This window comes from Haliotis asinina, chromosome 1 (genome assembly GCF_037392515.1).
Source record: "Haliotis asinina isolate JCU_RB_2024 chromosome 1, JCU_Hal_asi_v2, whole genome shotgun sequence".
Lineage (NCBI taxonomy): Eukaryota > Metazoa > Mollusca > Gastropoda > Lepetellida > Haliotidae > Haliotis > Haliotis asinina.
Genome location: NC_090280.1, coordinates 98,589,153 through 98,605,182, shown reverse-complemented (window position 1 = coordinate 98,605,182; position 16,030 = coordinate 98,589,153).

The window sequence follows — 16,030 nt, the reverse complement described above, 5'->3', positions numbered from 1 at the left end:
GGACATCTGCAAAACAAAAGCACCCATTTCCTAAAGAAGGAAAAGCTGTTTGTATTGTAGTTTGAAGCCACACAGAGAAAGATTCCAGCTACTCGACAGCGGTCTGTAAATATCTGAGTCTGGACCACACAAAACAGTCAACAACAGCATGAACATCGATCTACTCAATTAGGACACGCTGACTTGGTGGACAACTGTCAACCAAGTCAGCGACCCTGACCACCTGATCGCGTTAGTCACCTTCACTTCTCTTGCTGAAGATCAGTTCTAAACAGGATTTTCACTGGTTCAGTGATAAAGTAAGTATCTTTCATCCCTTCAATTCAGTATTACATGATTGGTTCAGTGAATACGGGACAACCTCGTTCCTTAAGACGTTAACATCTACACTGGTACTATTTGACAGTGCTATGGCCTAGTGGGTAGTGCGTCAGTCAGAGCAGCGAATTCCGGTTCGATCCCGGTCCGATCATGATGTTAAAACAGTGTACTTGTTGCAATTCTATGTTTAATCCAGTCTCACCTCACCTCACCATATCTCACCTTGTTTCACGTGTCATTAACAAGCATACGACATTCTAGGAAGTTGTTTATATTTGTTAATAGTTCTTAATTTCGACGGAAACAGTAGCCCATGAATGACGGGGTTTCCCTTTGTGTCATCTGTATCAGTAAATAAATCCATCACTGAATGATGTCAAAATGATTGTTCTCACCTTTATATTTATACAACATTGAAGTAGGACTGTCGACCGATCGGTCGATGTCTCGGAGGCGACGATCAAACCACGCACTTCTGCCAGCAACATTGTCGGGCGTGAACAGCGCATGCGCGATCTCTTGTTCGGTAACTGAAAGTAAAAAGAAGAGAATACCTCAAGACGTCTTAAACGGAAAAATGAAGGGGAAATATGACTCCTACAGATATTCACCTTGTACTACTTACTAACCTTAGTTCATGTTCATGAGCTTCTGAAACCAACGTCATTATTCTTGCTTGACCTTGACCAGCTTGACTTCAATACCAATATCAACGTCAATGTGTATATCCCTGACCTTGACCCCGTTACGGCCGAAATGCTAAATAATGTCAATATGCATATCTGTCGATGGGCGTTATGGATGTAATTAGGAGATACAGCTAGCCGGCCTGTTTTCATTTTGGCGGCCATTCACCTTGTTATCTAAGATTCCAGGACTGCCAATCGTCTGAAATCGTTTGAATCACGGAGGCAGGAACGGACGGGTATCTTTTCCTAGAGTCCAGCTTATGAACAGGTTAAACAAATACATATTTTGGATACTGAAACAACCTCTTCGGTTCCTAATGTATATGGAAAAAGTAATGTTGGTTACAAGACCTGAACCATTTTGTTCCATTACACGCTATTGAAAAACCACGTAACGCCTCATATCGATATCTTCAGGGTATACGTTCCGATCAAAACCTCCACTATACTGTGGATGCGTCTGATGCATAAGCTCCCCGACTGGCTTTTGATCCAGCAGAGAAGCTGAGTACCAATCATAAACTCACTTTCGCATCTCAAATCATCTAACCGATTAAACTTGAAAGTACAAATGATGCAGAGGTACTCTGAAAGAGGTAGAAGGAGTTCTTACATAAATATTTTTTTAAGTTTCGGAATTGTCAATTTTGTCTGTTTCCCCAAATCTGAGCCGCAGTGCGAACCAACTTTGGCACCTGCGACCACTATCTCTGTTGACACTGGCAAGATCGGTTGTAGACCCGTAGATGCATCCAGGTATAAAGGAGATCTATAGGATATACCCTGGAGATATCGAGGATGGTCATGCCTATATCATATGACAACTGACTCGACAGTGACGTATGGCGTCGACTGATTATTAACCCACTCCAATGAATTTGCTAACTTCTGCTCTGATCTATTGATCACGAGACTGCCGTTTCCAGTTTGTAATAGATCGGACACGTCGGTTTTAATCTGGGACATGTTCATAGTAAGAGATGAACGGTTTACTACTGAAGCAGCAGGCATGATCATAGGTCAACAGGTGGGGATTTGAGTTTCAACTGCCGGTCAAGAGATTGGAAGTGTAATGCCGATTCTCTGTTGCCGATGAATTGTCATTTTATTCTGTCACCTGTTTTATCTGCTTAAAAATTCCATTCACATCTGTGGACTCTAGTGGGTCGTCATCGAACCATTCTTAATTTTTATCGAATTCGTCTCCGGACATCTTGTTACCGAGATAAAAATTACCGATGCCCAATTCTGACGTTGATCACAACATCGTCAACATGATGTACCTGACATGACGTAACGGTGAGCGTCACGAGGCGCCAGCGTCTCTCGGGCAGCCTCCTCCAGCGCCATCTTCATCTGGCCCGACACTTCGTACCAAGCATCTTGGGCAACTTGATGCTCCCCATCTTCACAAAGGAAGTCTGGCAGGAGGGAGCTGATTGGCTGAAGCACGTATGTTGGCGGGTCAGCGTTCTCGTCTTCTAGATACCATCTGTTGAGTACAAGTATTGATGAAAAATATCAGCATATTTAGAAGATAAATCTACTCTCGTTGGTTTTTGACCGCGAAATGTCACTTGATAACCGAACGCGTATTTGTATCATCGGGGGTTTTGTCATCCTGTTACAAAGAAGTCTATTTCGGGAGTCCCTCGCCCTGATACCGCCGTTGCTAAACTCACACAGATCAAACAGTATGATGAAAACAAAAAAAAAGTCCGTAGGTATTAAACAAATGTACAAATGTATTTTGTGTAAATTTGTTGTGGCAACTTTCGTTGACCGTGACATTAAACAGAGATGTGACCTTCAACCTGTTCCCCAGACGCATATATAACTATTTGACCTTACCCTTTCTTCACATTTCTACACAATCTCCTACTATTGTCTAGAGGAGAATATCCGGCAGACAGTGAACCGTAGTGACACTAACTAACCCGTCATTATACAACATACAGATGAACGCCAAGCATGCGACTGGCTGAGTTCCAATGCGACGACAACGCAACAAGACCAGTCGTTTTGGTGTTCTTTTTGTCTACATTCTTAAGACAGACATGCCTGTAAATCATAACGAACACAATAAGGGCAGTGGCCCAATGCTGTCAACTATGGGGTCATGGTGTGGGTCAGTGCACTAATGACTCGCAAATGCTGTGCCAGAAAAAAAGTAGTTCTATAATGGTGGAGATACAACGCCTTTGTCTAATCGCCTGTATGTCAACCCGTATTTTGGCGTTGCCGAGAGTAACCAGATTATTTTTCACTGATTAAATTTACTGCCATACTTCTTAAACGCCGCGTAGTTCTTGGCTATATTTCAATAATATTACCGCTGTCTGTGTGAAAATAATGGTACCAGGACCAGCTAATCCAGTGATTCATATGGTCAGGAACAATCCCCGCCTACGTAAGTACGTACCTTGACCGTACGTCCCAATGCTCGCCCCTAAGGAGCGACATATGTTGCTGAACACTTGCTAAAACAAGATCAACCAAGAAGATTGGGGTTGGAACATGCCTTCAACAAACCGCGCATGTCACGAAAGGCGACTAATGTTTGGGATGATTCGTGGTTAACGCCGCATTCAGCAATATTCCAGCTAGCATGGTTTTCTGAATGCCAATTCTTACCCGAACCTCGACGAAATTGGATAGTTAGACTAGGTTAATGTATGTCATCGTAATCTAATCGCGTAAATAGATGCTCGTGATGCCAGTCTCTGGATTGTCTGGTCCAGACCGCCGCCATTTAACAACAAACTAACTATAAACCGATGCACTGGGCCTTACTTGCATAAGAGATCTTTGTCCTCTGGCCTCTTCACAGCCGACATGACCTGCAGGAACTCCGGGGTGCTGATCTGGGAGGGCAGGGGTCGATACCCATATTTATGGGACAGGAATGTCTGCGGTATGTGTACACATATCAATAACAGTTAACGTTAGATAGCTCCATAATCATTTTGCCTATATAGCTCATGAACTTTACAGGTATGTCAAGGTCAAGGACATGTCAGTTCCATTTTTGTTTTATTGCCCATGACATAGGTACTATTAGCCGTGACCTAGGCTCTGTTGTCCATACCACAGGTTCCATTGGTCATGTCCTAGGTTCTGTTGTCCATGCCATATGCTCTATTTGCCATGACCTAGGTTCTGTTGTCCATACCACAGGTTCCATTGGTCATGTCCTAGGTTCTATTGTCCATGCCATATGCTCTATTTGCCATGACCTAGGTTCTGTTGTCCATACCACAGGTTCCATTGGTCATGTCCTAGGTTCTATTGTCCATGCCATATGCTCTATTTGCCATGACCTAGGTTCTACTGGTCATGCCATACATACCGAAACATAAGTCTCTCTAACCTATTCAGACAATGGCCTGCTTTACAGATGATCCGAATTTTCTCGTGTGAAAGAGAAAATAGACACCATAAACAACTTTGGTTACACTGAATTCCAATTTCTCGTTTCATAAGAAAAGGTATTTATAAATTAGGTGTGTGCGTGCGTGCGTGCGTGCGTGCGCGCACACACACCACAGAGGACTGTAGGTCTCCGGCCAACTTGCATTTAAAATATTAATAGATAACTCACCACAAAGCATGGTCCAGTTGACAACTTCATACAGAGGTCAATTTCCAGGAGACAGAGTTCAGAGGTCATATGATCATCCGTTGCTTCATCCCTAACTCCCCATCTCATGTCTACCACTTGAAATTCATACCCCAGCTGCCGGCAGCGTTCCTTCAGTCGAGGGTACACACGCTCCATCAACGCGTTCCGCTCGTGCTCCGTGTCTGCAATAGAGAGAAGCATGATCAACAGCATGAGCATGACCTGGGATTCATCTTCGTGCTATTCCGGGACAACCCAAATGTCAGTTTAGAGGCTACGAAAATAGGCGAGTGGAGCGAATGAAATGGGCGATTTTTTACGAATGAGTCCATTTGAGTCTGAAACAGAAGCAAGTCGCTTGGTATTGCCATCCAGACACAACCGAGATGAAATTATGTGTTGAGTCAAAGTAAATAACTGAGTGAGAATCGTTTTAAGCAACTTTTTGCAATATTTCAGCAATATCACGGCGTTTACTGGGTTTCGTCCCATTGTGCAACTCAATGCGATAACCAGTCCAGAATTCGTAATTTTATATCATTTAAAGGGGGGTAAAGTAGGTCATTGCCTGAATGAGACTTATGTTTCAGAGATGGCTCAGTGTACACATGTGGAAAACTGAACCCTGATGTTCAGCTAACGCTTTAACCAGTAGGCTACCCCACCTCCCCGTGCTGATTTAAAACCGATCGTGGCGATGGTGGTGGAGTTTCGGGGCAAACTGGACAATGGTATTTAAGAAAATATATGGAGACTTATCAAACTGTATTATGAAGACTGAATTTACCTGTGAATGTACTGCTTGTGAAGATCCTGACTATTTTGGCGGAGAACGGGCACGCAACAGACATATCACCGTGTAGGATCCAAGAAAACTGGTCCACCTTCTGTAGTTGTTTAGTGGAGATTTGCCTGCCCCTGATTGTTGGCCTCTGGATGGTAGACATCGATGACTTCGGTCTAGAGGGCGCTGTTCGAGGTCTGTGAGATCGGTTGGGAGGGCGCCTGTCTCCAGAGAGGATAGAGGGACGTCTGCCATCGTTGCCTCGGCCAAGATGCCGGCTGGGTGCCTTCGATGGAAGTGGCGTATGTTTAGGAGACGTACGAGAATGATTCTCTGGCGTCAGTTGACAATCCTCCCCCGGGTGTAAATTTGAGTTGTGTCCGTCATTTTGTGTCTGATGGTCTCCAGTCTGGATTGCCGTACGTTTGTTGCTATCCATGACGGTGAGCCAAGTGTTGTCACTGCTGATAGCCCGCTTGTCTGTTTTGGGTTTGCTGTTAAAGTGGAATCAAATGAAAATGTGTTTTTGTCTAACCGCACATTCAGCATGATTACACAATGCCATTTAGAAGTGAGGTGAGCTGAATGGCGTTTAACGCTAATACGGTGATGTGCATGCGTGTGGCTGCTTGTACTGGTCCACACTGAAGCTGGGTTTATAATACCAGCTCACTAAGATACCATTCACAGTTAAGCATGAATACCACAGAGTGACTCAGAGCCTAGTCCTGTGCCCATTAATGCCGTGCGCTAGGCAAGGACCAGCATGAGCCATATCTTTGGTATGACACGGCCGTTGATAGCACCCGCGACGTTCCGCTTTCCGGCCGTCGCTCTAACCATTACAACACTCCCTGTCAACCCGAATACAAAGACTCGTGTCAACAACCACCCGATCCCGTTAGTCGCCACGTAGTACAAGCATGATCTGGGAAAAACAGTACACCTTATATTTACATGAAGCAACTATGCTGGAAATCGAATCCTGGTCTTCAGCGTTACGAGCAAACGCATTAACTATAGAGGTTACCCAAACGCCCCAAATGAAGGCCTGCTCATAACTGTTTGCAGTCTGTCGATGTAAACAAATTATTCTTTAGTGCAGCTATTAGCGCAAACATGAAATTGAAGATCTATATTTACAGTTAGAAAAGAAGCTCTTCAGACTATTATCAAGATAGCCCTCGGAACGTGTGCCTACAAGCACGTGTGTATACTCAAGGGCGAAAAAGGTACACGCTTGAAATGCAAACGCTGTCCAAAACAAGCTATAGATACGAGGATGCCGTCTTGGCGACACCGTAGCGTTAAGGTCCCAACTACGACGAGAATACCCGTCTCAGATACATCAGAAACGAACAAATCGTTTCGTGTTTATGAAAGTAAGCCATCACTGATGTATACTACCTTATGTGCATCAACATACACCGTCTTAATGAAGTGAGCAAGTATTGTTTTACGCCGCTTTTAGCATTGTTACAGCAATATCATGGCTTCATGCATTGTAGGGGAATCGAACCCGGTCTTCGGCGGGATGAGCGAATACTTTAACTACCAGGGTCCCGACCCACAAAGTGTTCGTAGCGCTACGTACGACATTCACAAGCCTGTAAACTATAGAGGTACGGCAGGTCGTACCGAACGCTTTGTTAATCAGAACCGTGGTTACCCCACCGCACCCTCTTAATAACGCTATACACATACACGACTTTGGCGGTAAATATAAACATCACCTAATCTGACCCTACCTAATCTACCCCTAGGTCACTCACTGACTTTGCATGTATGTCCACACCACTCTCTCCAAGTGGAGGTGGAGTTTCCCTACTTTATTCACGCAAATCTTGGCTTTTAGTATCTAAGGGACGTTCTTATCTCACGGGCGCGGTAAGGTTAGAGATATATCACACGCTTTGACGGACGAAGGCAATATTCTGTGTATAAACACACTGCATATACTTGATGTGATCCTGCAAACAGGTCAGGCTGGAAACATCGTGACTGGAGTTTAATATTGAAACGAACATAAATAATTACGCGTGTTTTAATTCTAACACCGTGTTTATGGAGTAAAGACACCCACAACGTTGAAAATTAATCTATTTGAATAATATCCTACATGACAGTGGCTGTAAACGGTTCTCGGTAATTGAGTACAGCACACAGTCGATGGGTGTGGGACATATGATTTTACTTTAGAGTGAGTATGATTTTACGCCGCTTTTCGCAGTATTCCAGCCATGACAAGTCGGGGACTCCTGACATTCACACTCTGTACCCTTGTAGGGAATCCAACCCGGTTCTTGACGCGACAGGCGAACGCTTTAACCACTAAGCTACCCATCGCTCAGTTCACTTTAGATAGGAAGACACGTACAATAATCATTAAGTGCCAGGAGAATATTTTTATAGTGTTTGTGATGTACCATGGAGCAGTTGGTCTTTCATAAGCTGGGCGAAGCTGGTGAGACCTGATTTACGCCTCTGGAACAAGCTGGATTGGATACGGCTGTTAAATATGCCACCTAATGGATACCCCAGACAGTGTTAGTGTTAGTGTTAGTTAGTTAGTACACGATAACAACGGGAAGACTAAGTGGGTGACTAACATTCAAGAATTGCTAAATACAGTAGGGTTTTGGATATGTAGTTGATAATGTTGACTTTCATACATATTTTGTGAATAATGTTACTCAAAGGCTCAAAGGTTACATACACAAGAATGGGTTGTAGCACTGTCATTGTCAAGTAAATGTTTCTGATATAGAATGTGTAAATCCCATACATACAGGGAGAATAATCTGTGTTCACCAAGTATCAAAATATTTCGAAAGGCATTGGCTCAGGTTAGGTTTCCCCACATGACTTGACAATCGAAACAGGGAGACTTCATAAAAAAGAGACAGAAAATAGAATTTGTACATTTTGTGATCTTAACTTCCTCTTCTGTTGGGAGTTACGAATTAAATTATCCCAACATATTATCATGGATATCGTGATAGGCTGAAATGTTCTTTGTTAATAAGCACTGATGACAATGTCCTTAGTTGTCAACCTTTATCTACCAGGCATTGGCTCTACAAAAACACATAATAATTTATAGATAGCATGTACTTATATTGTTACTTGATATGATATGATACTATATGACACAAGGAATGATATATATGATATGACACATGGAATGATATGACATGATATATGATATGACACATGGAATGATATGATATGACATGACATGACATATAGAATGATATGATATGATATGATGTTATGATATGATATGATATGATATGATATGATATGATATATGATATAACACATGAAATGATGTGATATACGACATGACACATGGAATGATATGATATGATATGATATGATAAAATATGATACGATATGATATGATATGATATGATTCGATACCACAAAGTATGTGTAATGTGATGTTATATCAGGTGATACATATTGATGCGATACGATGCATTAAAATGTGACTATATTATTCTTTTCTATAATATTGTGTACTAGATTCTTGTATACTATGGACCTGTTGCCTTCAGTATAAGTAAAGATTGATTGATTGCATAGAGCAGTTGGTCTTTCACACGCTGGGCGAAGCTGGTGAGACCTAATTTTCGTCTCTGGAACAAGCTTTATATTGCTGAAGTGATATACTTGGACATAGTGATGATATATGTAACAGTAATTAATGAGTGACCTAGCCTAACTGGCCACTGACTTATAACCCACCAACACCACGGGTTCTGGATGTGAGCTAAACATTCAGTCTAGAGTGCGAGTGAGCTTCGTTTTACGCTGCTTTTAAGCACAATTCCAGCAATGTTACGGAAATGGGCTTCACACATTGTACCAATGTGGAGAATCGAACCCATATCTTAGGCACTGAGAGCGAACCCTTCAACCACAAAGCTACCTCACAGACCCTCTCAGAGTGGAGCTTGTAGAGATGAATTCCTAAACATTATTCTCAACAGACCATAACTCAAATTATTCATGTATTTAAATTGAACTGAAATTAAAATAGCGTGAAGTTGACTGTTTGCTGTTGTTGTTGAGTGCTTGGAACTGAACTTACAGGTCAAACCGCAATTACATCGAGTGCAACGTGACTTCAACACACGTTGTGTTTACCCGACTGTTGTCAATTTCAAAGGCCCGTACTGATTTCGAGAGGGGACTGAAATATTGAGGTGCCTCCCCTTTCATTTAAATTATGACAGAACGTTTAGGAAAGGGAAACGGATGTAGCGTGGAAAAAACCACTTGTCTTGTTTGTTATTCATTATTTAACATCACATTCGGCATTTGAAGGTACACATGACTGATTGAATACTGAAGGTGCACATCACACATGAGGTTACACACATCAAATCTACATAGTATCTGTATGAACACATTAATCAACGGACTGCATAAAATGTGAAACATTTAGAACAAAAAAATTCACGAAAATATAAATCAAAATATATCAAATGATTCCAGCGTTCGGTCGTCATAAAGAAGACCCGCGTTCGACCCCTCACCTGGGTACCATGTGTCCCCTGCCGTGATACTGCTGAAACACAAAGTGCCGTAAAACTAAACTCACTCAAAGCCGCATGAGCTCACTGAGATTCATTTTCATTGCTCGGTTTTCAAGAGACATGTGTTCAGAGTTTGCCTGCAGTCACCATAGATATAGAATGTCCAAAACAATTATTATACGTGAGTTCTTCATGAGACATTTTTCAGAATTGCATTTTATAAGCGTTACTCATGCGTTGTTGTTGTATGTGCCTGCCGTCGAACCTACCCTGTCTGACCAGGCTTCAGTCAGTCGGGTGTTCAAACAGACTAATCCAGTTGCTTTACGATGTCACGGTCAAAGACTAGACAATGTTTTCTATGAGGGCTGTCTGGGCACTCTGAGACTCCCGCCGTTATCTGATCAGTCCTGCTGACCTGTGTCTATTGTCACTCCGTCTATTGTCACCCCGCCATGCAGTAACACAGTACGGGCGGATGGGATATTTTTCGACTAACGTGTTTGTTGGTTAACGACGCACTTAGCAATGTACCAGCTGAATGATCCCTTACAGCTTCCATTCATATAAGGTATGATTAAAAGGTGGTTAATTTACAGAACATACATGAGTGTGTGTGCAACCGCATGCACGTGCGTGCGAACGTGTGTTCTAGGCCTAAGTACCTGTTTTATAGTATAGTTCTCAGACAGGGTGCACCCCGAGATTGGACCCGCTGTGGTACCTGGGTCCCGATCCACAAAGGTTCGTAGCGCTGCGACATTCGTAAGCCTGTGATAAGCTGTAGACAGGTCGGGACGCTACGTACGCTTGGTGGACCGGAGTCCTTCTTTGCCCAAAAGGTACCCGTCCTCCCGGGCTTTGCGTCACTTCGCAGCTGTCCACCAACGATCTCTGGTGAACATATACATTTAACATAAACAATGCTCAAAGGGACGTTAAGCAACTCAGTCGGTGACTCGCATACATGGTAAACACGACGTGATATATCGTTCAAGGATAATACCAACCATTTCATTTTTCAACTGGTACCTAGTTAGACCTACCGTTGACCGTCCACCTTGACGTGCTTTGAATGAAGGGAATATCTCAAACACAGACTAGCGATAACATTCACATGAGCTTTCGGTGACAATAAATGGCTTGAATTTGTACTGCCCTGCCGAAAAGAAATAGAGAAACGAGTACACCCATATATGACGGTATCGTCGAAGTTTTCTCGACAATGATGTATTGGATTATCATAATTATGTTTTGGACCTTGCGCTTGCTACGTTTCAGACGTTAAGTTAATATTTGTAATTTTATTTGTGAAATTCAATTTAAGCGTATACCTTCTTTTGTCCGTCGGTATATACCACGTGATTTGTTTGTGGCTTGTTTAACGCTGCACCCAGCAATATTCCAGGAATATGGCAGCGGTCTGTAAATAATCGCGAGTGGACAAGACAGTCCAGTGGTCAATAGCATGAGCATCGATCTACGCAACGTGGATACGATTATATTTGTCAACCAAATCATGGAACCTGACCATCCAATTATCAGTCGTCTGTTACGACGGTCACATAAACATGTGAAGTTATTTTTTTCTGCAGGTGAGTGATAATGGGATGTTTTGGTGCTGATGAAGTGTTGTCATACCTGACCCCCAGGGTGGACGGTGTCTGATCCCCCGAACGAGGTTTCTGGGTGCTGCCACTGGAACCCATGTTGGGGACGTGTTTCGGGTACTCCGGGTAGATGTTCTTGCGTAAGATATTCCGAGTAGATATTCCTATGTAGAATATTCTGGTTAGTTATTCCGGACAAGGATATATGGAAAGTATATTCCGAGTTGGGTATCGACGGGTCGGATATTCTTGGGTAGGTTATTCCGTGTAGATATTCCCGTGTAAGGTGTTCTGGGTAGATATTCCTGGATGCTAGTTTATTCCGGGAAAGTACTCCTGAGCAGGATATTCCGAGTAAGTATTCCCGGATGCGTGATATTCGCAGATTCTCGAGTATCCCGGGTAGGAATTCCTGGTAGGATACTCACGGTAGGTATTTCTGAATAAATATGTCCTTCAGTCACTCTGTTTATATCTCGGGTGTGTATCAAACGGATATCACGGACAAACCGCCATTCCAGGACAGATGTCCTGAATGTCCAGATATTGTCACAATACCCCACAATCTTGAAATCATTGACTCAAATTTCGTATAATCATTGCGTGAGGCTGTGTTCCCATGTTCATCTCAACAGGGTCCAGATATGCCTTCGGTATTTTCTTTTCATATCAGTCAGTCATACATTATGAGGGCAGATCCACGTTCACAAAGAATGGTGACTTAGACAGACCCACATACGGCTGATTGACTATCACGCAAACCCTTGTCTCTCCATACCACTTTGTCAAATCGCCAATGGCTTACCATTGCTCAGTGACTGAGCACGAACCCACCTCTCAAACAATTGAGCGCTGCAGGCGAATTGGAACGCCCAAAACAGATCGACCGTATCATTAGTGGTAAAAGTGTATAATATTGTGTTGTGGTGATATAACGGTTCAACATAAGCTGGATAAGAGATCCTTGGCTGTAATAGAAATCGGCTTGGTTCATTACGCAGTTGAATCGACTAAATTCATATGGACTAAGCACGTGTCTAGACCTGAGTTGATGGTATGGATGTGTGGGGTTGACCGCAGGTTCACCAATTCGATTCCGTTGATATAAGGCCGTCATCTCGTTCATTGTCAAACACGAGACACGACTGAACGTTTGATATTACTCCTGAATTGTTCTCGAGATATTTGTCTCAATATCAGTCAAGCGAAGGAGATTGATAGGTCAATAAGCGAGTGACTTGTCGGAAGTGACTGAGAATAGTTGCTTATGCCCTGAACGCTGTTATTTGATCGTTGTCTGTGGGTCGGGTGGAGTCTATATGAAAAAAAAAAAGCAAAATATCATTATGAAGAATATTGACAAGGGACTCACATACCTATCAACGTTACTACTTCTTTCAAAGCATTCAAAGTGCGCGAGTGGACATTATGGCTATGGTAAAAGAAATCGGTTATATACTGAACAGCAAAAGAAACACAACTTTTCGTCAAGTTGTTAAAGAGGACGTAAATATGAACGGTTACTTTTATGAGATTTCCTTTTTTTCGGAACTTGCGTTTCTTTTGCTGTCAGTATATATTCCGGCTGTATCAGGGCGGATTGTTCATAATCGTGTCTGGACCAGACGATCCAGTGACTGTCAACGTTCGAAGCATTATTTATTTACTACGTCCACCGACCGCCAGATCTCGTTAGTAGCTTCTTATAAATACAGGTGTCTGGTGACTAATTATAAACTGGCTTGCGTTATTAGAGACACCCTCAGAGGTTGTGGAGTCTATATATACCTGTAACGGCACCGCAGGTGTGGGTTACGACTTATTTGTTCTTCACCTGTATTATTAGATATGATAAACGTGTGAAGCTACTGCGACATTCACACAGCCGACCTGTATATCCTTCTCAGCAGATGATTGGTCCGGATGATTGTATCCATGGTGGATGATGTCACAGGCGACGTTGCGTTAATTACGCTTTACACTATCAGTCAATTACACGTCTCGTGGCTAGTGTTTAGGACTGTACCGGTCGTATACAGGCGACTGGTCAATAAATACTATATCAATCAGCACGGAGATTTGTCACATTCGGGCTACTGAATTCTTCGCCCGCCTGTGTACTCGGAGACATGTTATGCACACATTCCCTTAAAGTAAAGTGGCCTATCAAATAGAAGAGGTCTACCTACTATTGACCATTTGTTAGAAATTCGAGTATCTTCTTTTGATCATTTCATAAGGATTCTGATATATGGAAGCCTGTCTTTGTCACAAATATTTGTAGTCAGTTCCGCGTATTATGAAATGACAGACGCACCATATCACAAGTAGAAAAACATAAATTCGGTTCATTATTTATTTATTTATTTATTTATTTATTTATTTATTTATTTATTTATTTATTTATTTATTTATTTAACAAACCAGTGATGCATTTACTCTCCTCTGTGGGCGCTCAGCTTCTTTTTTAACGGGGAATCCCAAAGAGATGAATGGTATTATGAATACGGGTCCAGAACGCTGTCCACAGAAATTGCAGGTACGACTCTCCGTGGTATAACATTCCTTATCGTTCCTGTTCACAGTGGGATCAAGGAGGGATGGGTTATCCTTGTGATTAAACATTCGCTCGTCACGCAGACGACTCGGGTTCGATTCCCTACATCGGTAAGGAGTGTGAAGCCCATTTCTGGTGTCCTTTCATATTGCTGGAATAATGTTAAAAGCTGTGTAAAAACACACTCGCGCACTGACGACCGCACAAAACTGAACTCAATCAGATTTGCTCTATCCCTGTAAAATACACGGGCCCTTTGTCTGCAGATTAACTTGTACATGCTTCAGAAAGTCTTAATCCCTAATTTATTAGCCATTTGTTAATAAACCAGTTTCCTGCTTTTGTCCATATAGACGTGACATTGCCCTTATCAATTATTAACTACTCCTGGCCTAGTAGGGTCGGTCACGTCGCCATTTTGTGGAGGTGACGGGTATTATAGTTTTTATACTTGACGCCCTCCCGCAGGTCAGCCAAGTCCAACTATCTACATGCTGTCTTACATCTTGACACCAGAGAGGCTTTAGGACCTTTATGACTGCACTACTCCAGCAGCACCACAGCACGACGCCCCTCTATAGGCTACAGTGTACCCATGTGGGGAATCGAACCAGAACAAGATCAGTCTTTGAGAGAGTGTGGCTTAAGCATGTTTTTCCATGCATTACTCCAACACTACCACAGCACGACGCAACAATATACATGCTGTAAGGTTGCATCGTACAATCGATGGATTGCAATTAGTGTGTCTCCGATAGGAACTGATTGATGGTAGTAACGAAAAAATATTTTAAAAAATATGCATCGATAGTATATGTGATTATCGACAGTTAAGTAACTCACTTCTGTTAACAAATGTGCAGTACAAAATACAGAATCTTTACGTGCAACTTTAGTGAGTTTATGTTGCAACTCTTTATTTGATCAGTGTTTCAAGTTTCTTGTCAGCTATTAAGCAGTGTAAAATCAAAGTTACTCTTCCCGTGGTTCAGTATAAAGCCCAAGTCACTCTTCCACTGGTGCTAAGTCAGCAGAAAATTGGCCTGAATGTATTTTCTCATCAGATGAGGAACATTTTTATCAGAACATAGTGGCAGGTCTGACAAATTTGATAAAAATAATGTCTTTGTTGACATTGTGGAAACATATGAGAGCTACATTGTTATGGTACTATGTACAGATTTGTACTTGTTTTGTTTTATGTCAGTACAGTACCCCTATACTTCTACTGAGATACGATGACATGTGTCTAGACTAGACAGCAGCCTGAACACCCGATCCCAATAGTCTTTCCTTACCAAGCACAGGGTTCTAAAGACCAAACCTGATTCTTCATGGGTCAAAAAACATTAATGATGAAATAGTATGATTTTGTGTTCAAATATATTTCACAAATTATTGAATTACTGATCTGAGAAATATTTTCAAGATGGACACTCACGATGTGGTAATAAGTACACAGAGCAGGAAAAAAATGTGAGTTTCGTAAAAATGGAATCTCATAAAGGAAGCGTTCATGTTTATGTCTTATATTAAAAAAAACTACCCCTAAAGATCTGGGGTAGAATAGGTCTTCATCAACACATACTTGCCACAAAGGGAAACTATGTTTGTTGTAAAAGACGACTAACAGGATCTCAGGTTACCTGACTTGGTGGACACATGTCACTAGTTCCCAATTGTGCAGATTGATGCTCAAGCTGTTGATCACTGGATTGTCTGGTCCAGACTCAATTATTTACAGACTGCTGCCATATAGCTGGAATATTGCTGAGTGCAGTGTAAAACTAAACTCACTCACTCTATTTAAAAATTAGACAAAAGGCCAAAGTTGCATTTCTTTTCTTGTTCAATATATTAGGCCACGGTATTAGATGTTCACAGACAAACATGTCCATCTGAG